General features: G+C 41.3%; 1 protein-coding gene across 1 annotated transcript in view; it reads right to left on the reverse strand.

Annotated features, from left to right (window-relative positions):
* ARHGAP24 (Rho GTPase activating protein 24) overlaps window positions 1-22,158 on the reverse strand; it is a 342,415-nt gene that overhangs the window by 236,850 nt on the left and 83,407 nt on the right. The gene's annotated exons all lie outside the window — the stretch shown is intronic.

Raw genomic sequence — 22,158 nt, forward strand, 5'->3', positions numbered from 1 at the left:
ATCCATGAAGTTATTCCTGACTCAAACTTGAGATGTGTGATGTTAGACACAGCAACATTATAGTGATATATTTACACTATAGCTCAAATTCAAACAGCATCATATTAAGGTTCATTTTTTCTTGAAGTCAAGGATGCTGCATTTCTAGCAATATTCAGGCCCTGCTGATTTAGAATCCACCTAACTTCATAACTTGTGCATGTGCAAAAGAAACTGGTATTCCTAATCATCATGTTGCATATGTTATTACTTCAGCTAATTTGTCATTAGCTAATTGCATAGTTCATATAGGGTAGAATCTCAGTTACAAACACCTCTGGAATGGTGGTTGTTCATAACTCTGAACAAAAAGTTATGATTGTTCTTTCGAAAGTGTATAACTGAACATTGACTTACTACAGCTTTGAAACTTTACTGTGCAGAAGAAAAATGCTGCTTTTAACCATCTTAATTTAAATGAAGCAAGCACAGAAACAGTTTCCTTACCTTGTTAAAAAAAACAACAACAACAAACTTTCCCTTTTTTTGGTAGTTTATGTTTAACCAGGTACTGTACTGTATTTGTTTGTTTTTCATCTCTATTGCTGCCTCGTTGTGTACTTCTGGTTTCAAATGAGGTACGTGGCTGACCCGTCAGTTCATAATTCTGGTGTTCGTAACTCTGAGGTTCTACCATATGTGCATGCAAAATGATGGGACCAAAGCTGCCCTCTGAAGTATAATCAATCAGGATAGGTGAAGAATCAGAACTTGCATAAGTTTTTGCCCATAAAAGATTTTTATAACTATACAGTAAAATTTAAAGATGAAACATGCCATTAAAATATAAATAAAGCAAGTTGTGTTATGAAAACCTTGGGTCAAATACAATGATATTAAAGGAGGAGGGGGGTAAGTTACACACCAGATATAAGTTGGTTATAAAATAGGTCTAAGTCACAAAGTAGTGTAAGTAGATCAGAGTTATACAAAACAACATACTCACTTGAGGACACCATTGGCATATATTAAGACACTTGGGGGGGGTCCAATTTACTTTATATGCTCCATTAAGCTATGATTTCTGCTATCCTAATTCTTCCCACTTGGTATGTATGTTGCATTTGTTCTGCTCATCTACTGAGTACCATAGCAGTGCAACTTATGGTATTGTGCCACATAAGCGATTTTATGACCAACTTGCTACAAAATGTATGGCATCACTTAATTTTTCCCCTTTTCTGTAATGGTGAGAACATGAAACATCTTAAATTTAGCTGACAGACTGTTCTTCCCAATCCTGTAAGCCTCACGGGATTCTTCCTCAAGTTGTCCCACACGTGTAAGGCACTCGAGGATTGGACCCTAAACGTTTAACTTTGCCTATTGCTTATGTGTATAGCAGGTGGACATTTCACAGCTATGCACATCATGTGGGCACTATGCTTTGGATTCCTCTGTATTCCCAAACTGGTTTCTGTTCTAATTTGTATTTTTCCCTTATGTCGAGATTTAAACTAACATCTAAGCAAGATTTAGCATATCACGTTCTCTCAGTTTCTCCAACACAGCCCTCTCTTCTCCTTGCTCTCCAGCAGTTGTTTGCAACAGGTGTCACTTCTCTAGAGATACCCATGCAGGAGGAGGAGGAGAAAAAGAGAATAGCATCCACAACTCTAGAAAAAGTCAAGCAAATTGTTTTAAGGCCTCCAGTGGAAGAGTAAAAGGATTTAAAAAACCCAAGTCAAGTTCATTCAATATTTTTCCCTACACAAGCCACCGTGCTTGGCAAAGCTCTAATAAAGGCTCTTTCCCTAGCAACAACTCAGTGTTTGGAGCTGAATAAGCAGCTACAAGTACATGCTTTCATCTCAGATGTAATGGACTTAGAGGAGGCTATTCTTAAGCACTAATAGGCTAAAAGAACTACATTTCTTTTTAATTAAGGACTAACGAGGGCTTGTTCTGACCCATTTGTTCTGCTGCTTGAGAAGGCATGTGGCATTTGTATTGTATCCAAGAAAGGAGTTGGGGCGGGAGGGGGAAGTGACTTAAACACCTTGTCCGCATGATAAGCCCTTTTAATATAGACTCACACCTCCTATCATGCTCCAGTTTCCTCTTCCTGAGAGGAATCAGGATCACTAGAAAGCCCAATACAAGGATCCTCTTTCCGAAATGGAATGTGCAACAGAGTTTAAGTGTCATACTATAGGCAAATTCTCTCAATAACTGGATAACATTGGGGTCATCATTTGGGAATTTCTTTATGTTTTTTTCAGCTTGTAAAAAAAAGGCTGAGTTTAGAAATTATTTCATTTCTTTAAGGGGTTCTTAAATTATTTTAATGCTATTTTGCTTATTCGTGGATCCCACCTGAGACTGATCTAATATCTTCTAGTAATTTAATTTTTGATAGGATCCATCCAATAAAATCCAGTGATTAAATGACAAATCAGATTAACAGAGAAAGAAACACTGCTATCACCTTGCCCTCTACACTTAATCAAATGAGTGACTGTGAGGACTTACTGGGGTTATCCTTCTCAGGAGCCAGCAGGAATTCTCTGTCTGTGCCAATGCCTTGATTAAGCGTTACTTACAAAACTTGCTCAGATAATAAAGATGGCCACCCCTGGGAAATGAAAAAGTTCTAAGTGCCAAAGAAAATGGCCCAAGTTTTGTATGGAACAGAAGAACTTACTTGATTGTGTTCAAATCTTTGTGCTCTCCTAATATATTCAGTGTATCTGGTTAGCTCACTTACCAATTATTATCTACTAATTGTGTATCTCTGTTAGAGTATCTACATATATTAGTTAAGCCTCACAATCCCCCATGTGAAATATATAAGGAATGTACTAGCTAGGAGTAATTTCACCTATCATTGAAAGGTAGCCATCTCTGAACAGATCACAGCTACATACATAACAAGAAGGAGGAAAAAAATGTATCCAACTAAAAGTGGAGGACAACAAGTAATTACCTGAGTTGAAGACAACATGTAATTACCTGAGTTGGAATTTTGCCAGGATACTGAGGCGACTTTTAAGAAAGGTGCCATGGGAACTTTAAGGAACACAAGCAGTCAGACTATAGGTTTTAAATCTCATGTTTTTATAGTTTGTCCACATTGTAGTTTTTAGTACCCACATAAAATAGAATATTTAAGTTAATACCAAGAACATATGGAATTATATTGCTCGAAGAGGAGGAAAAAAGTGTGAGGTGTTCATGTGCCAGTTTCAAACTGGTCAATTTCAGAAGAACAAAGATTGATTTTATGAATTTTTAGGGCTGTTTGTCAAGAGCTTACTATGGACATTGCTATTTGGCCCCCAGCCTTAATCAGCTAATGGTTAACCCATGTCTTTTACACAGATAAAAATATATCGGTCAACAAGAGTTAACAAAAGTGATGATCAGCCCCCAGGTTACTGAATACAATTACAATAGAGTTGGATGAGACTTTCATGACATGTAAAAAATTCCCTTGCCCTGCTGCTTAATGGCTGTATTTGGAAATCCCTGGCAGAGTCAGCTGATCATGTGATTAAGACTCTATATTTGAGACCTTTAATACTATTCCACATAGTGAAGGATTTGGAAAGGTTGTCTCTGTCTGCTGCTGTGCTTAACTTTCTGAACTATGAAGAAGAAAACAAATTATTGAAAATGTGAAGCAAAATGTGATACAATAAAAAAGCAAAGAGAAACACATTCCCATGCTACTGGACACCAGGAATTGTGCTTAGCAACGTTTTGGGTGCAAAATTAAAACTTCCTCTTCCCTGTGTCACAAGCTGACATTTCTTTCACATGTAATGCCAGCTGATTCTATGACAAAGCCCTCCCTCTCTGCCTTCATGCCAAAATAACCCTCCATGACATCTGTTCCCTCCACCTGGCTCAATTATCATCACACCTGAGGTCCTGTAACTGCTCTTCTTTTCACAGGAGTTTAAAGCATTTCTAATCAGTTGAACTTGGGTTTTAAGCTGCTCTATGTGGGCAAGAGATCAGTGATGCTATTTGAAAGGCAGCCATGGCTGATAATGAGCCACAATTCCACCACTCACAGGCTCTGGAAAGGGCATTTTTTCAGTTGGCTCTTGTGCGGTTATTTCCACAGTCTGTTTCTACTTCAACTTGCAAAACAAATTCCCACTACCAACAATTTTCCAGCACACCAAATGTTGGCAAATCCCATCATATTGCCGCTTTGTTTTTCCAGAGTGAGACCAGACAACTGTAGTTTGCTTCTTGGTCCTACACATTACGCAACAGCTTTACTAGTAAAGAGTTTAGCAGTCTCTTCTCCTTTCCTTTCCCTGCCTTTCAATGCATTCTGCCTCTGAAACAGACACAGTTAACTATCAGAATTCTGGAACAAAGACACCACCCTACTATCATATAAGGGTCTGATCCAAAGCCCACTGAAATCAGTAGGTATCTTTCCATTAGCTTTGGATGAGGCCCTTTAGTTTCAACTGCCACTGCATACTGTGGGAATAAATACATCATTTCCCCAGGCCCATTCATGGAAGAGACCCTTTGTGAATGGATTTCTCTTCTGGCATGCAGGCAACCATCTCCACAACAATGTCCCTTCCTTCCAAGGCAGAGTGAGGCGTAAGGAGCTGGCAACCCATGTTGGATGGTAGAAGGGAATGCACCTGATCACCTCTCCAGCGATTAGACGAAATAGGTAATAAAACTTGGAGTTGAATCAGTTTTCCTACAGAGCCACTTCCAGAGCATGGATCCCAGGGGCAGCTACCGCCAAAGAGGAGTTCCTGTTAGCATAGATCCATTTGATCACTGTGGGATCTTCAGGTTCAGTGGCAGGCCCCATGGCTTGTTGTGTGGTTGTGTTGCCTGCCAACCCTGGACATTAAAGCACACTAGTAAGCCACAGAAGAGACAAACAAGGCAGCAACGCAAACTTTCCTACACTGCCCACCAATGTGCTTTAAACCTGACAGAGAAACCTTGTTCTTGAAGGTGACAGGCTAGTTCAGTTTCTGTGCCTATTAAAACCTCCGTGCCTTCATCAGACATGCCAGTTTTGAATACTGCTTTTGTGATGTGAACATGTACACTGAGAACTGAAGTAAGACCACAAATTCAGCTCATATGGGGCACAAAAGACCATCCGATCAACCTCATAGTGTAGTGCAGCAGGCTAGGTTAACATAAAAGACTCATACTGAGCTAAAGGTTCATACCTTACAAGCTGTGTGTTCCCTCAATTCCCCTCACAAGATACACTCCATACTGCGTAGGTGGGGTAAAAATGCAAAGCTGAGTAGACAACTAATCCCATGTGCATATGCAAACAACCTGTCTGTGCACATGAACATTTTGCAGGTGTCATGCATGTGTGTGCACACATTCTAACAGCAGCAAAGACAATCCTGTGGCACCTTATAGACTAACAGACGTTTTGGAGCATGAGCTTTCGTGGGTGAATACCCACTTCTTCAGATGCACTCTAACAGCACATTTTCGACAAATACATTTGAAAGTCCAGTCCAATATGTTTTACTTCAATTAAGCAAAGACTCAAGTTCATTCTTGTGTATGTGCTATCAGCAGCCAGAGATCCCTTAAAGCCTGGAAGATATCACTAACCCAGTCCAGAGGCAAGTTCAGGTAGGTGCAGAGCAAGAGGGATTTGTGGAACCAGATGTGCATTTAAAAATACAAAATATATGGATACATTATGGTATCGTCTCAGGCACACAACTCAATAACATTAGTGAGAGATGTAAATACACTGAAAGTACAACTCATAACAAACACCTCCAATGAGATTTCCCTTTCAGTCAAAAACAACATTTAAGAGCTATATTTTAAACATGACAGAATTAAGCATTAAACTAGGCTTTCATTTAAGCAATAAGGACCAAGGCCCATAGCATTTCCTGGGAATTAATGACCTGATGAGTGAGTTGATAGCTAGAAGCAAAGACAAGTCAATTTCGAAGGAAATGCTTTGACAGACCAAGTTCATTACTGCCATTATAGAAATTTATGAATGGAAAGAGTGATAGGCTCATTTACTGCCTCTCCTGGGGATAACCTGAATCTCTGAAAACATGATTTACTGTACTGTAACTATTTAGATTCACATATGGCTAGAGAAGCCAAGTTGGTAGGCTTCTCAGCTACCGCATTTTCTTGAACAGCACTCCAGGGATAGTAAGTATCTAATGGCCTGTTCTTGTGGTGCATATTCCCCTAAACTTCCCTTTGATATCAAGGACAATTATCTCAATGGGAGTGGAGGGCACCCAGCATCTCACAAGGATTATGGACAACTGATCATCCGCCAGTGACAGGGCTGCTGCTGCAGTGGCCATTCTAGAGAATTATTGCTTATGGCAGCAGCCATCAGGTAAGTTTTAAAAAAGAAAACCAAGAGCTATCTATGTCCTATTGGGAGTAAAACTGAGCATGTGGATGAATAAAATAATTCCTTCCAAACCCACACTTTCACCAAAACTCATGTTTGTCATATTTAATTTTCAAAATACTGTGAAAAAGGATGTTCCTTGCTCTATTTACAACCAAAACTGAAGCAGAATAGGCTCAACATTTGGCAAGATTCCTATTTCAATTTTACAGAAGCTAACTAAATACAGATTAGCTTCCAAGTGAGGTTCTCACCCAAACCGAGCACATATCTAAATCTTTTGAACTTGCTCATCACTAGCTTAATATTAACTTGCCTGGATTTTTAAATAAAATTTTAGGGATAAACATTCAAAAGTGGCTGTTGATGCTGGGTGCAACAAAAGACTCCTTAAAGGGGCCTGATTTTCAAAGCATCAATATCTCAGATAGGGTATCCAAAATAATTAATCACACCTTAATATCTTGGCACTAATATTTTATTTAAAAATGTAGATGCAGAGGCAGGCAAACTCTAAAAGTTTGTGGCTCGGCTGGATTAAGCACCTCCATGTTGGGAAACTAATCTGAATTTTATCTAAACCTCTAGACCTACATGTATTAAAGTATCCAAGAAAATCGTACAGTGAAGCCTGAAAGAAAGCAAGAGAAGCAAGTAGGAAAAGTTAATTCAGAAATGTCAACTTCCACTCTGCAGTAATAAATGGAAATAAAATCAAAATTGCCTTATACAAAACAATGCATAATACTACTGGAATATAGGAATTATCCTATCTGAAGAAACCGATGGTCAGACTTTACCACTAGATTGTAACTAGGAATGGATGAAAATTCTAGTCTGAAACAGTATATCTAGAAAGGTACGTCTGATGTTCTACATAATTCTCTGAAAGCAATTTATGCATGATGATGACTCAATAGATCATGCAGTATGAATGTTTTTGTCGTGTTCAGTAAGGTTTCTTCCCATCACCAATGTGTTCTTATTTAACATACCACCTTGAGTTTAATCATCATTAATGGAGATGTCTTGTCTTGGATAAATTTTATTTTATGCTCATGAGCATAGCTAGTGGTGTTACATGATTTGGCAGTGCTGTTATGTCGTTGATATAACATATGCAAAGCTGTTATGTATGTTATTTTGTATTGAGTGTCTGTAATTATGTAGGAAGTATTAGCATCTGATGGAAAACTTTTAGCATAGACAAATACATTTTTAATGTTTCTTTCAAAACTATCTTGTAAAAATTAATGGAGATTTATATCATCCCCATAGAAATATTGAAAAAACTTTCACAATGACTCTGAGGCCATGGCTACATCTAAAATTTTGCAGCGCTGGTTGTTACAGCTGTACTAATACAGCTGTATAGGGCCAGCGCTGCAGAGTGGCCACACTTACAGCAACCAGCGCTGCAAGTGGTGTTAGATGTGGCCACACTGCAGCGCTGTTGGGCGGCTTCAAGGGGGGTTCGGGGAACGCGAGAGCAAACCGGGAAAGGAGACCAGCTTCGCTGCGGTTTGCTCTCGCGCTCCCCGAACCACCCTGCAAACCGCAGTGAAGGAGACCTGCTTGCTCGGGGGTTCGGGGAACGAGAGAGCAAACCGGGAAAGGAGACCAGCTTCGCCGCGGTTTGCTCTCGCGTTCCCCGAACCCCCGTGCAAACCGCAGGGAAGGAGACCTGCTTGTTCGGGGTTCGGGGAACGAGAGAGCAAACCGGGAAAGGAGACCAGCTTCGCCGCGGTTTGCTCCCGCTTTCCCCGAACCACCCTGCAAACCTCAGGGAAGGAGACCTGCTTGCTCGGGGTTCGGGGAACGAGAGAGCAAACCGGGAAAGGAGACCAGCTTCGCTGCGGTTTGCTCCCGCGTTCCCCGAACCACCCTGCAAACCGCAGGGAAGGAGACCTGCTTGCTCGGGGGTTCGGGGAACGCGAGAGCAAACCGGGAAAGGAGACCAGCTTCGCTGCGGTTTGCTCTCGCGCTCCCCGAACCACCCTGCAAACCGCAGTGAAGGAGACCTGCTTGCTCGGGGGTTCGGGGAACGAGAGAGCAAACCGGGAAAGGAGACCAGCTTCGCCGCGGTTTGCTCTCGCGTTCCCCGAACCCCCGTGCAAACCGCAGGGAAGGAGACCTGCTTGTTCGGGGTTCGGGGAACGAGAGAGCAAACCGGGAAAGGAGACCAGCTTCGCCGCGGTTTGCTCCCGCTTTCCCCGAACCACCCTGCAAACCGCAGGGAAGGAGACCTGCTTGCTCGGGGGTTCGGGGAACGCGAGAGCAAACCGGGAAAGGAGACCAGCTTCGCCGCGGTTTGCTCTCGCGTTCCCCGAACCACCCTGCAAACCGCAGGGAAGGAGACCTGCTTGCTCGGGGTTCGGGGAACGCGAGAGCAAGCTGGGGAAGGAGACCAGTTTGATTACCAGAGGCTTCCTCAGGTATGCTGGGATACCTGCTTATTCCACGGAGGTCAAGAAAAGCGCTGGTAAGTGTCTATATTTGATTACCAGCGCTGGATCACCAGCGCTGGATCCTCTACACCCGAGACAAAACGGGAGTACGGCCAGCGCTGCAAACAGGGAGTTGCAGCGCTGGTGGTGCCCTGCAGATGTGTACACCTCCTAAGTTGCAGTGCTGTAACTCCCTCACCAGCGCTGCAACTTTCTGATGTAGACAAGCCCTCATTCTCTATAAAACCCTATTTAAAAACAAAAATCTATAGGATGTTTCCATAAGGGATATTTATCATTTTAAGTATAGAAACAGTAATCAAGAATTCTGGATTCTAGTTGCTACTGACTTTTTGTGCAACTGTAGCCACTTAGCCTCCATATCACAGTTTTACAATCTAAAAGAAGAGGATAGTAATATTTACTCACACATATAAGATGCTGTATAATTCTCAAATGAAAGGTGCTATGCAGTGTAACATTTATTTTAAAAGCCATCTAAAATCCCAGAAATCAGATAAGACTGTACACTTTTGATGTTTGTTTCTTCTGGTTAGCAACTAAAATATTTCAACTGGAAAAAGAGTGAAATTAAAACCAGTTCCTTGCTTAAGTTGTAAAGCATGTAGGGACAGATTCTTATTTCAGATACACCACTGTAAACCCAAAGTAACTCCAGAGACTTGATAGATTCATAGATTCTAGGACTGCAAGAGACCTCGAGAGGTCATCGAGTCCAGTCCCCTGCCCTCATGGCAGGACCAAATACTGCCTAGACCATCCCTGATAGACATTTATCTAACCTACTCTTAAATATCTCCAGAGATGGAGATTCCGCAACCTCCCTAGGCAATTTATTCCAGTGTTTAACCACTCTGACAGTTAGGAACTTTTTCCTAATGTCCAACCTAAACCTCCCTTGCTGTAGTTTAAGCCCATTGCTTCTTGTTATATTCTTAGAGGCAAAGGTGAACAACTTTTCTCCCTCCTCCTGATGACACCCTTTTAGATACCTGAAAACTGCTATTATGTCCCCTCTCAGTCTTCTCTTTTCCAAACTAAACAAACCCAATTCCTTCAGCCTTCCTTCATAGGTCATGTTCTCAAGACCTTTAATCATTCTTGTTGCTCTTCTCTGGACCCTCTTCAATTTCTCCACATCTTTCTTGAAATGCGGTGCCCAGAACTGGACACAATACTCCAGTTGAGGCCTAACCAGCGCAGAGTAGAGCGGAAGAATGACTTCTCATGTCTTGTTTACAACACACCTGTTAATGCATCCCAGAATCACGTTCGCTTTTTTTGCAACAGCATCACACTGTTGACTCATATTTAGCTTGTGGTCCAGTATAACCCCTAGATCCCTTTCTGCTGTACTCCTTCCTAGACAGTCTCTTCCCATTTTGTATGTGTGAAACTGATTTTTCCTTCCTAAGTGCAGCACTTTGCATTTGTCTTTGTTAAATTTCATCCTGTTTACCTCAGACCATATCTCCAATTTGTCCAGATCATTTTGAATTATGACCCTGTCCTCCAAAGCAGTTGCAACTTCAACAGACACACTTTGGAGTCATACGAGTACAGGCAAGATCAGAATTTAACCCTTTAAAAAATGGCTGCAGGGGAAATGACTTAGTTTGGGAATTTCTTTGAAAGTTTGGCCATAACTGTCCACAGACATAGTATGATAGCTATTTTTATAGTGCTGGTTTAAGATAAAAAATTTTTAATACCACTATTTTTCCAAAGATGTTTTAAAAGATTGGCAAGTAAATTTGAAGCTCACGAAAGTGAGGGGTCAACAACTCTTGAGTTAAATAGGCAGCTGCGTGGGAGCTTTCCTTGTAGAAAACTGAAAAAAAAATCACCTTAGCCTTCAACATTATTATATTCCTGGGGGCCCTGACTGTCTATCAGCTTTGACTGTTATTCACATTAAATTGAGGGTGATGTTTATTCTGTGCACACATAAGTAGACCAAAACCACCATTTTCACTTTTGACTTGAGCTAGGGTTTAAAGAATCCAGGTTTTAGAAGGGATTTGGTATATTAGGAAAGATGGGATTTGAGACCCACTCCCTCACACACAAATGACATGCTCACTGCTCCCTTCAACATTTCTGAAACTGAAAGCTGCTCAGTAATACAAATACAAAACAGACACACCCCTTATAGGGGTCACCAGGGATGTGGGAGACTCAGAATCAAGTTCCTGACCTAAATCAGGAAAAGCAAATACTTTGCTGAGTTTCATATCTCAGGCAAGTACCTTAATGATCAGGCAATTAGCTATTCGGGGGTAGGACAACTCCCCCCAATATCCACACCTACATCCCCCCACACACTCTGAGAAACCTTCCCAATGATTTTTTTTCCAAACAGTTACATTTCTGCAACACAGTTGGGTTTCAACAAAACCATATTTTTCAACAAAAAACTTTCACCCAGCTCTAGTAATCAGCCATATCTCCCAGACACTAATTCACTATGCCATCCAGTTTTCCACAAACATATCTTACTTACAAGGTTTATGTTCTTCTATAGATTCATATCTGGCCAGCTCTTCACATGTAAAACCCATTGGTAGTGTAGCAATTCTAATGTACAGTATTCCATTGGTATTGGTCACAGCAATGTGCTTCCACCACTGGAGACAGCAGTAAAATAATCCCTCATCCACTGTGTTACCTCAGTGGAAGGCATCACTTGTGATCCAGCGAGTATTGCGTTTTGTAAAAATTTAGACATGAAGAAACTACAGTAAAATTTGTTCCTTTCAATTTATCTTGTTTCAAGGCAAGTGAAATAATAATAAACAGACTGAAGAAAGTTAACATTATTCTAGAGCATGTTTTTAAATAAAAAATTTTAAGTGCAGACTCTCGGATTCTTGCCAAGAGTTCTCCTCCTCCACCCCATTGAATTTCCTATTCATTTACAGCGTGATACAAAGTCCATTTAGTTCGCCCATAATGATTACTTTTTATCATCAACTGGTTCAAATCTGCCATTTTTGGCAATCATATCATATCACTGCGGTCTGTAACATTTTGGGAGCATACAGTATTCTGCCCCTAAAAGCTGGAGCACATCCCTCAATCACTCTCATTTCCAAGGTCTTGCATGGTTCAAGGACTTGTTCATATTAAAGACAGTGACGTTGACTTCAGTGGGAACAGGATTAGGCCAAAATTTATTCTTACTGTCATTTTCTTAAATAGAATTGTATGCCTGGATAATAACAACCAAACAATAGTGAATAGGTGCGAAGTTCTCTTTGATAGCTTCCATTGCACATATTCTTGTTTCTGTGTAGGGGAGGAAAGTTCAACCACGTATTCATTACAAACAATCTCCTTTTGAAGATTAAAACAAATATTTTGCTTTTAAGAACCTCACTCTGTAGTTTCACCATATTCTTTCAGGTGAACAAACAAACTAATTTCTCCACTCAATTTCACAAGATTGGTTGAGTTGCTTGCACAAACATGAGATGCATGCATATCATTTTTGATTCCTCCTCCAAAGGAATGTTTCTCTTATTTTCCATTAAGAGACAGGCCTAGGGCAGATAAAAAGAAAATCTAATCCCTAGAATCCAGCATAACAAAGCCTGCAGCAGAGACTATAAAATTATCTTGTTTATATTTCAGGTTACAGATCCTAGCATTTCGTTTTGTTCCTTCACTAATATCATGTCTAAAGGGCACTTCATTAACATTACCTCTAAAGGACAATACTTTCAGTAACAATGTTTTAGGACCAACACCACTGATTGGTTGAAACTCAAATATCACTTCTGAAAGTATTGCCAAACTGCCAGAAGTGATAGGATTGATATTCAATTTTAATTTTAGTCTATGGCTCCTACATTCAGACTTTGGCCCAGACCTGCTCCGTGCTTGGTCGTCTTCTATAAACTCCCCAAATCTGTTTTTTGTTCTTTCGCAACTCCTGCTTCCCCCAAGAGCCCTTCCCTCTCTGTCTCCTTGCTGTGATGGACTCATCTTATCCTTCTGGCTCATTCCCCTAACAGAATTTTGGGGCCAAATATCTAGCGTAAAGGATGATATAAACAATAACATATGTGTGAGTTGGGGGCATCAAGCTCAGGAGAGTGCAGCCTTTCAGCAGTGGTGTAACTATATCCTGTATGTACTTTGTTCCTACAGGTGTGGTAAGAAGGGCAGGCAGAAAAATTTGCATGGTAAATGCAAATAAGGGCTTACTGGAGGTTAACTGGCTAAAATGATAAATTTAAACTATTCTCCCTGTCCTCCACAACCACATACACAAAAACCAGCGTGTGATTCTCATATTACAGAAGTGTTAAACTAGTGCAGTCCCACTGACTTCAAATGACTTCTGATTTACAGAGAAGTGAGCTCAGAATCAGACCCAAACACTTTAAAAGCATCTTGGCACTCAGAAGGGGAAAAGGTGGAATGTATCTGTCACAAATACTACTCCTAAATGCTGGTAGCTGTGGGGCCCGTATCTGTTCACTCTGGGCTTTTTGAATAAGCCAAGGACATTAAGGTGTACACACTGTAAGCAACAAGTAGGCTAAGCCAAATGTTAGACAAGGTAGAGTCCAGTGTGTGTTTAACTCTCCTAGTGACATAGATTCTGTTTGAGAACCCAAGCAGTGAAGGATTTTGTTTGACAGCTGTATTGCACAATTCACCCAAGTAAGAGTAAGAAAATTGTTAACAGATTGTTAAAGAAAATTAGCTGTCTAAATAATTATTTCTGGAAAGCCAAATAATAAATAACACCTGTTGTTCCCAACACCCAACAAACTGCCGTAACCTGCACACATATCTGCTCTATCTTTGGTCACCTACATTTCCAGGTTGTCCCTACATTAAGGATTAGTGTCTGGAGAAAGTTATGGTGAGTGGGTATTATGATAATTTGGCACCCTCCATTACAAATGAGCAGGATGGTGTAACCCTTACCAGATTTATACTCCCAACCGCCAGGGGCAGCTCTAGACATTTCACCGCTCCAAGAATGGCGGCATGCCGCGGAGGGAGCTCTGCCGGTTGCCGTTCCCGCGACTCCGGTGGACCTCCCACAGGCTCCGAAGGCACCCTGCCTGCCACCCTCCCGGAGACCAGCAGAGCACCCCCAGCAGCACGCTGCCCCAAGCACGCGCTTGGCGTGCTGGGGCCTGGAGCCACCCCAGTGTACTTCTATTTAGCTTTGATCTCTCGATCCCTTAGTTCAGCCTGGAAGAGAATGAGGGCAGGGTTTTCTCATTCTAGGGTTCTCTGCTGTGGAACTCTCTAACAAAAGAAGTCTGCAAGGGTATGTCTACACTGCTGGCCCTGTCATCTGATTCTGGCTCATGGGGCTTGGACTGGGAATCTATAAAGTTGTAAATGTTTGGGCTTGGACTGGAATCCGGGGTCTGGGACCCACCCCTTGTGAGATCTCATGCTCCAGCCCAAGCCCAGATGTACCTCACAGAAGCCAGGATGTTCTTTGGAAGGATTCTCCTTGACTGTTTTCTTTGTTGTCACTTTTCTTTTTTTGCATCTGTTAAACCGTCTTCTTTACTATTTTTCGTGTTAGCTTAGGAATCATTCTCTCTTGACCAGGACTGGCTCTACAGTTTTTGCCACCCCAAGCAGCACACCAAATTGCCACTCTGCACGGCGGAGGCAGGCTGTGTGCCCTTAGGGCGGCAGGCGCGTTTCCGCGGCAGCAGCAATTCGGCGGCAGCTTCTATGTTTAGCTGAAGCTGCTGTGGACAGCTAAATATAGAAACTGCTGCCGAATTGCTGCCACCACGGAAATGCACGTGCTGCCCTAAGGGCACACGGACTGCCCCCGCCGTCCACAGTGGCAATTTGGTGCGCTGCTCGGGGCAAAACAACAGGGACTGCCGCCTCTTGAAAATTGCCGCCCCAAGCACAAGCTTGGAATGCTGGTGCCTGGAGCCGGCCCTGCCAACTGCAATGAATGCCTATTACAAGTCACGCCTTCTCTGAGTGTCCTCCAGTTGCAGTCTGGAGACTGAACTGAATATGCCCTTTGATTTCTCCATGATGCACTTCTCTATCGGTCCAGAAAGATCAGATAAGGAAAATGACCAAACTAATCAAAATCTATTTAGTAAATAATAACATGTCACTAGAACTCACTCAAATAATCCTATTGGGCAGTAAAAATCCCACCAGAAACCCTACTAATACTTACACACACAGGACGTTTGTGTAAGAAGGAAGGGTTTATTTCAGTTTGTTTTAGCTAACAATCCAAGTGTCAGAGGTGAGTGAGCGCTTGTAGAAACTCAAATGCAATCTTCCACCATCATATTTAACATTTTGGGCCTAAATATTCAAGTGACTAATGATTCTGGGCATCCAGCTTGACACACCTTAAAAGGGGCCTGTTTTTTCAGAAAGTGCTGAATCAGGCCACTCCAAGGGGTCTTATGCGGGTCACCCAATAGTGGAGGTACTCAAAGTCACCAGTGACTTTGGAAAGTCTAGGCCTTTGCTTTTACTGCTTGCATTTTCTCTCTGTTTCTCTTCCCCACTTGTATCATGGTGGAATTATTGTTGTTCTCCCAGTGCTTTGGTGCACCCCCTGCTTCTTCCCTCCCCTAGTTACAAAACCTTTCCCATTTGTGTCCCCTTTCTCTCCTGCTTGTCCCTATCTCTACTTAAGCCACTGGAGACCATTAGCTTTCAGAGCATTGGGATATAACTCCTCAGTTCTGCTGCAGCTGCTTCTCAAAGGAACTTAAAGATGGAAGAGACCTTTCAGATCATTCATTCCAACTAGGGGGACCAGATGTCCTCATTTTATAGGGACAATCCCGATTTTTAGGTCTTTTTCTTATATAGGCTACTATTACCCCCCACCCCCGTCCCAATTTTTCACATTTGCTGTCTGGTCACCCAAATTCCAACCTCCTGCCACTGAAAGCCCTGCACAATTGTACATTTTCTAGTGCCTTCTCCCGATCTAGTTATAGAAGTCCCAAAAAGGGGGACTGCACCCCATCCATTGAGACATTATTCCATAGCCCAACACATTTTAATGTCAGGCTCTACATTTACCTTTTCTTAAATGTCATTACATCGCTGGCTTTTGTAGGAATAAAAAGCCACTCTATCTTTTTACAGCAAGATTTAAGGTGTTACGAATTAATATGCTGCTTTTTGTTACAACAATAACTAGTTAAGAGCAAAAAAACAAATAGCCAAAGCAAAAAATAAATTACCATCCATGGAACTAAAAAGAAAAAAAAATCTGAAAATGAATGTAAAATATTCTAAATCAATGAAACTGTACTGAGGGTAATTAAAGTGCTGGAACATCTGTTGTATCTCAGGAGACAACAAAATCTAATTTTAACTCCTGAAATTCTAAAACATTCATAAACCTGAAAATGACACCCTCATGCCATTGAAAAGAAACATATGGGCACCAGGTAATTGAAATAGCAAAGCTAAATGGAGCTTAGAGATGTATGCATTTTGTTAGGGACTGCTGCTAGATGTGACTTTGTCATTAATTAATACAGACACTAAACAGTCAGGTTGAATACCTGTTGACAAGCATATTACACCACAAACACCTACTGCACGTGAAAGCTTCAAAGGCCTCAGGGCACATGCCACACACCTTTTTTTTTTTTTTTTTTTTTAATCCCCCCTGACTTCATTCTCTCTCTTTCTGAATGATTCAAAACAAAAGCCTTCAGGCAATCCTCTGCTATTGATTTTCACTTGCACAAATCACCAGCAGGTCTGGGCCCTCCTAGGATTGTTTTGTAAATTAAACTCACTCCACCACTCACCAGGTGCCCAGTTATAAGCATTCTATAATCTCTTCATATTGCATATGCTTAATTCATATTATTTAACTGGTTACAGACATTTTGCTGTATGCAAAAGGGAAAATAAAATCCCCCTCTATTTTTTATATAATTTTGGAAATGTTTTGTTCAGCTCTAGTGTTGCACGCACCAAGAAGAGGACAGTCTCCAATAACCTAGCGTAGGTATAATAGCCCAGAGTCCTCACCTGGGCCATGACTACACTGGCGCTTTACAGCGCTGCAACTTTCGCGCTCAGGGGTGTGAAAAAAACACACCCCTGAGTGCTGCAAGATACAGCGCTGTAAAGCCTCAGTGTACACAGTGCCGCAGCGCTGGGAGCGCGGCTCCCAGCGCTGCAAGCTACACCCGTAGAGGATGTGGAGTACGTGCAGCGCCAGGAGAGCTCTCTCCCAGCACTGGCACTGCGACCACACTCGAAACTTCAAAGCGCTGCTGTGGCAGAGCTTTGAAGTGCAAGTGTAGCCATACCCTTGGTTGCACCAGTATTACTCCATCTGACCTCAACAGAGTGGCAGCCTAGTGCTTCAATGTCACAGTGACTGGCAGGAACAAAGGACATGAAGACACTAGAGCTGAGTAAAGCTGGTGTGACTGAGTGAGAACAGAATAGATTAAGAAAAGAAACAATAACCGGTGACTGAACAAACTACTGCAACGCATCTAATTTTGAAATTCACTTAACACTATGAACTAAGGATTATGTGAATGGTGCAGGTTCCTCACCCCAAATAGCATGCATATGTGCACACTCTCTCTCCCTCTCACACACACACACACACACAGTCCCAAACCTACTCATTCCTACAATTTGCTCTTTGTTGCCAATCTAAACCAGTAAAGTAAACCTCACCTTAAACTTTCTCCTGATTTTTGCTTGTTCCTGGGATTATACCGAGCTGTCCCATCACCCTCCGCTTCCTTTTCACCCTCAGAAAGAAAAATAAGCTCTTTTATACCCTGGATTTTAACTAACAAGCCCCACCTGGTCCAGGTTCCACCAATATCCTCCATTGCCTTCCATGAAGTTTGCAGGCACTTCACTGGAGAGCATCTGCTTCCCAGTTCAGAAAGAAAGGAGGGGGGATAATGTTGCAGAGCTGTTGCTCCTTTGTAGGGTTTCTACCACTTTCTCTCCAGAATTTTGCCTTCCTCTGCTTGTGTTAATAGTGAGAAAACATTCAGCCCCACAACATAGTGAGATTACAGGCCAGAAATTTAATATATACAAATTGGTTTCACTTAGACTAGATAACTGTGTAGGCTGGAGCAGGGGCTATCACTCCCCTTAGTTAGGGTTGAGAAATGCTTTCCATCTGTTAAAAGCCCATTTGTTGGCGCTCTCTGCAATCATCAGAAAAGGTCCTTTTTCATTTTGAGCTTTCCATGTCTGGTTTGTGACCTGAAATAACCTTTTACTCAGACTGGATATGATTTAGACAAGCTATTTTTGAGATATGGAACTTTGAGGGATATATTCTTCCTCTGGAGAAATGAAGTTGCACCAACAGAGGTATCGCCTGTTGAGAAGACTTTGGCAAATAAATGCCCCTCTCACAATGCCACATTTTGGGTCAAAGGAGAAGTAGTTCTCCCACCACCCATTTAAGGAATCTTGTACTCCTCCTTTTAGCCTCCCCTACCATCTTCAATCTTGTCTTTAGGGGTCTCCCCAAAGGCAGCTAAGCACAGACCTCATCTAGTGATGTATTCTTCAACTTTTCCCCTTTGGAATGCATATGATAGTCTAATCTTCAACTCCTTGCAGAGAGAGTTAACAGAGGGAAGATCACTCAATCTTCTCACTGACTAGACTCATATTAATGAACTCCATAATGTTCGGGGACTCTTTTGCTGGATAATATCTATTATTCAAAGCCATGCTACATATTAAAAAAGACCCTCGTGTTCCTCCGGCAGTGCTTGCAACACACTGGGGACATGCTGATCACATATGTCACTGCAGAACAGTTTTCGCCTTTGGCAGGTTTCATTCTTCAGCAGCAATTTGTTCCCATCCAAGCATAAACACTAACTGGTGAGAAAGCAGATTTATTGTCTTTAACAGCTTGGAAAAGACTTTGCATTTTTCATTTATTTTATTTAAGAGAATTATTCTATTGTCAAATATTAATTTAAAAGGGTCTATAAACACAGGATATGAATGCCTTCTTTCAACAGGCCCATTTGTTCTGACATCGTGTCCAAGGTCTATTTTTTGTACCTTTTGTGAATTTGCAAAAGGTTATAAAAATCATTGGTCCCTCAGGCCTTTTATGAATGGGCATTACTAGCCGAATCTTGCAGTTAATGGGAGTTACAGATGCTTAGCACTTCTTAGAGTGATGAAAGTAGATAATTAGCCTCTAAAGGAAATTGGCAGACCATAAAGATTGGTGGTTATTACCACAAAGAAAGTGTGATCCCCACTCCAAAGTTCATCTCTTCCTCTCCACGGCTCCTGCTAAAGCTCTGATCCATGACCTAGTCCTCTCTCATATCAACTGCCTTCTCCTCTGGCCTTCCCAGTTTTCATATTCACCCTTCAAGCTCATCCAGATTCTGTACAATAAAATCCCTTTCACATGCCACTCTGACCATGTCACCCTCCCTCTCTATCCCAGTTTACTCCTTGCACTGGCCTCCAGTCTCTTAGTACATCACATTCAAGCTCCTCATGGTCAAAGATCTGCACAGATTGTCCAGCTACCTATCCTCTCCATTTCCCTGTTTGTATCCTACACGCAGAATCATAGAAATGTAAGACTGGAAGTGACCTCAATAGGTCATCTAGTCCAGTTCCCTGCACTGAGGCAGGACTAAGATGCTGTGGACCACTCCTGATAGGTGTTGGTCTAACTTGTTCTTAAAAACCTCCAATGATGAGATCCCACAACTTCCCTAGATGATTTGTACCAGTGCTTAACCACCCTGACAGTTGAGAAGTTTTTCCTAATGTTTAACTTAAATCTCCCTTGTTGCAATTTAAGCCCATTGCTTCTGGTCCTGTCCTCAGTGGTTAAGGAGAACAATTTATCACCCTCGACTATATAGCAGCCTTTTATGTGCTTGAAGACTGGTATTATGTCCCCTCTTAGTCTTCTCTTATCCAGACTAAAAAAACTCTTTTTTTTCAATCTTCCCTCATAAGTCACGTTTTCTGGACCTTTTATCATTTTTGTTGCTTTCCTTTGGACTTTCCTTAAGTTGTCCACATCTTTCCCGAGATGTCGTGCCCAGAAATGGACACAATACTAATTTGAGGCTTTATCAGTTCTGAGTAGGATGGAAGAATTATTTCCTATGTCTCACTTACAACGCTCCTGGCAATACCTTCCAAAATGATGTTCACTTTTTTTTTTTTTTGTGCACAACAGTATTACATTGTTGACTCATTAAGTACTCCCTTTTCTAGGCAGTCATTTCTCATTTTGTATTTGTGCAATTGATTATTTCTTCCTAAGTTGAGTACTTTGCATTTGTCCTTATTAAATTTGATCCTATTTATTTCAGTCCATTTCTCCAGTTTGTCAAGTTATTTTGAATACTAATCCTGTCCTCCAAAGCACTTGCAACCCTCCCAGCTTTGTATTATCTGCAAACTTTATAAATGTACACTCCATGCCATGAAGCAAATCATTTATGGAGATATTGAATAGAACCGGACTCAGGACAGATCTCTGTGGGACCCCACTCAATAAGCCCTTCCAGCTTAACAGTGAACCATTGATAACTTCTCTCTAAGTATGGCTTTCCAACCAGTTGTGCACCCACCTTATATAGTAGGTCCATCTAGGTTGTATTTCAGGTTTTATTTATTTATTTGGATTACTTATAAGGTAGTCATGTGAGATAGTATCGAAAGCCTTACTAAAGTCAAGCTATACTGCATCTCGAGTTTCCCCTCATCCGCAAGTCAATGGGACAGCTTACATACTTAAAGTTAAGTTCATGCATAGATTGCAGCCTCAAATTGTGAGATGTTTTAAACAGTCTATCTGGTCTGGAAAGCATACTGCATATCTTTGGTGCTGTCGGTGTACTAAATAGTTAAAGCAGTCAAGTTTCAAAGCCATGTGCTGGATTTTATCCATATGACTTCAATTAAAGTCAGTTGGAGTTGTGTGTCTAAAATTACCATGCATTGCTTTGAAGAATAACATTGAATGTTTGAGGATGAGAGGTCCCCAGTAAAGCATATGTTCAATAAATAAAATGCATGTGATATTTCAGAATATAATTCTTACATAAATGATGGAAAACAGGTTGAAAGTTCCCCTGCTCCAGGGCCAGTTTTGTTGTTTTTGGTTGTTTCTTATTTTAAAAACCACTGCCATTCAAACTGAGCAAAACCTTAGAAGCAAAAAGATGAACCTGTAGTATTTTATTAGTGAAATTATTTCCTGTCCTAACCTGCTATGTAGTGATGTTGTGTGCTGTTAAATAATTGTTGCCTTCTCACCAGAAGTGAATAAACTGACACCCTTAAACAAATATGTATAATATGCAAATATACACAGAGATAACAGAGTGAATGTCAGATCTTGCCTTCTCTAGCGGAAGTGATTTTGCTGAGCTCCAGATAAAACAGCCTATATATACCACTTGTACACTTTGTGTGTATGTATGGGTATCTGTGCACATTACAAACACATGTATGTAATTTACATTACACATATTTATGTAATAATACACATACATATACCTATAAAAGCAGTAGAGTCCTGTGGCACCTTATAGACTAACAGATGTATTGGAGCATGAGCTTTCGTGGGTGAATACCCACTTCATCGGATGCATGTAGTGGAAATTTCCAGGGGCAGGTATACACAGAACTAACCGTTATCTCTAGCCTGCTTCTTGCTTGCATATATATACCTGCCCCTGGAAATTTCCACTACATGCATCCGACAAAGTGGGTATTCACCCACGAAAGCTCATGTCCAATATGTCTGTTAGTCTATAAGGTGCCACAGGACTCTTTGCTGCTTTTACAGATCCAGACTAACATGGCTACCCCTCTGATACATATACCTAGTACATACACATATTTCTAAGTGTTTGTGTTATCCCCCAGCTTAGAAACCTATTCTCTCCTTGATGCCCCACATGTAACTCCTATTACTGTTAAAGGGGAGAATAATCCTGGTATTAGTTCTCTCCCCTATATCTATATACAAACACTACTGACATTTTTTGACCAAAGATTGGCCTGAACTAATACATTGGATCTGAACACTGGTATATTTTATAATGCTTAAAATGTCTAGATGTCAATTCTGCAGCATAAGATCATCTTTCTAACTGGTTTCTCTTGGTACAGTGTAAATAGCCTGCTCCTTCTCTTACCTATAAAGGACTTTGTGTGCTTTTAAATGCAAATCTTCAGACAGCTGCAGCAAACTGCCATACTGCTGTACATGGAAAAATCACTGCATCAAACCTAACATTTCAG

Source organism: Gopherus evgoodei, chromosome 5, assembly GCF_007399415.2.
Source record: "Gopherus evgoodei ecotype Sinaloan lineage chromosome 5, rGopEvg1_v1.p, whole genome shotgun sequence".
NCBI lineage: Eukaryota > Metazoa > Chordata > Testudines > Testudinidae > Gopherus > Gopherus evgoodei.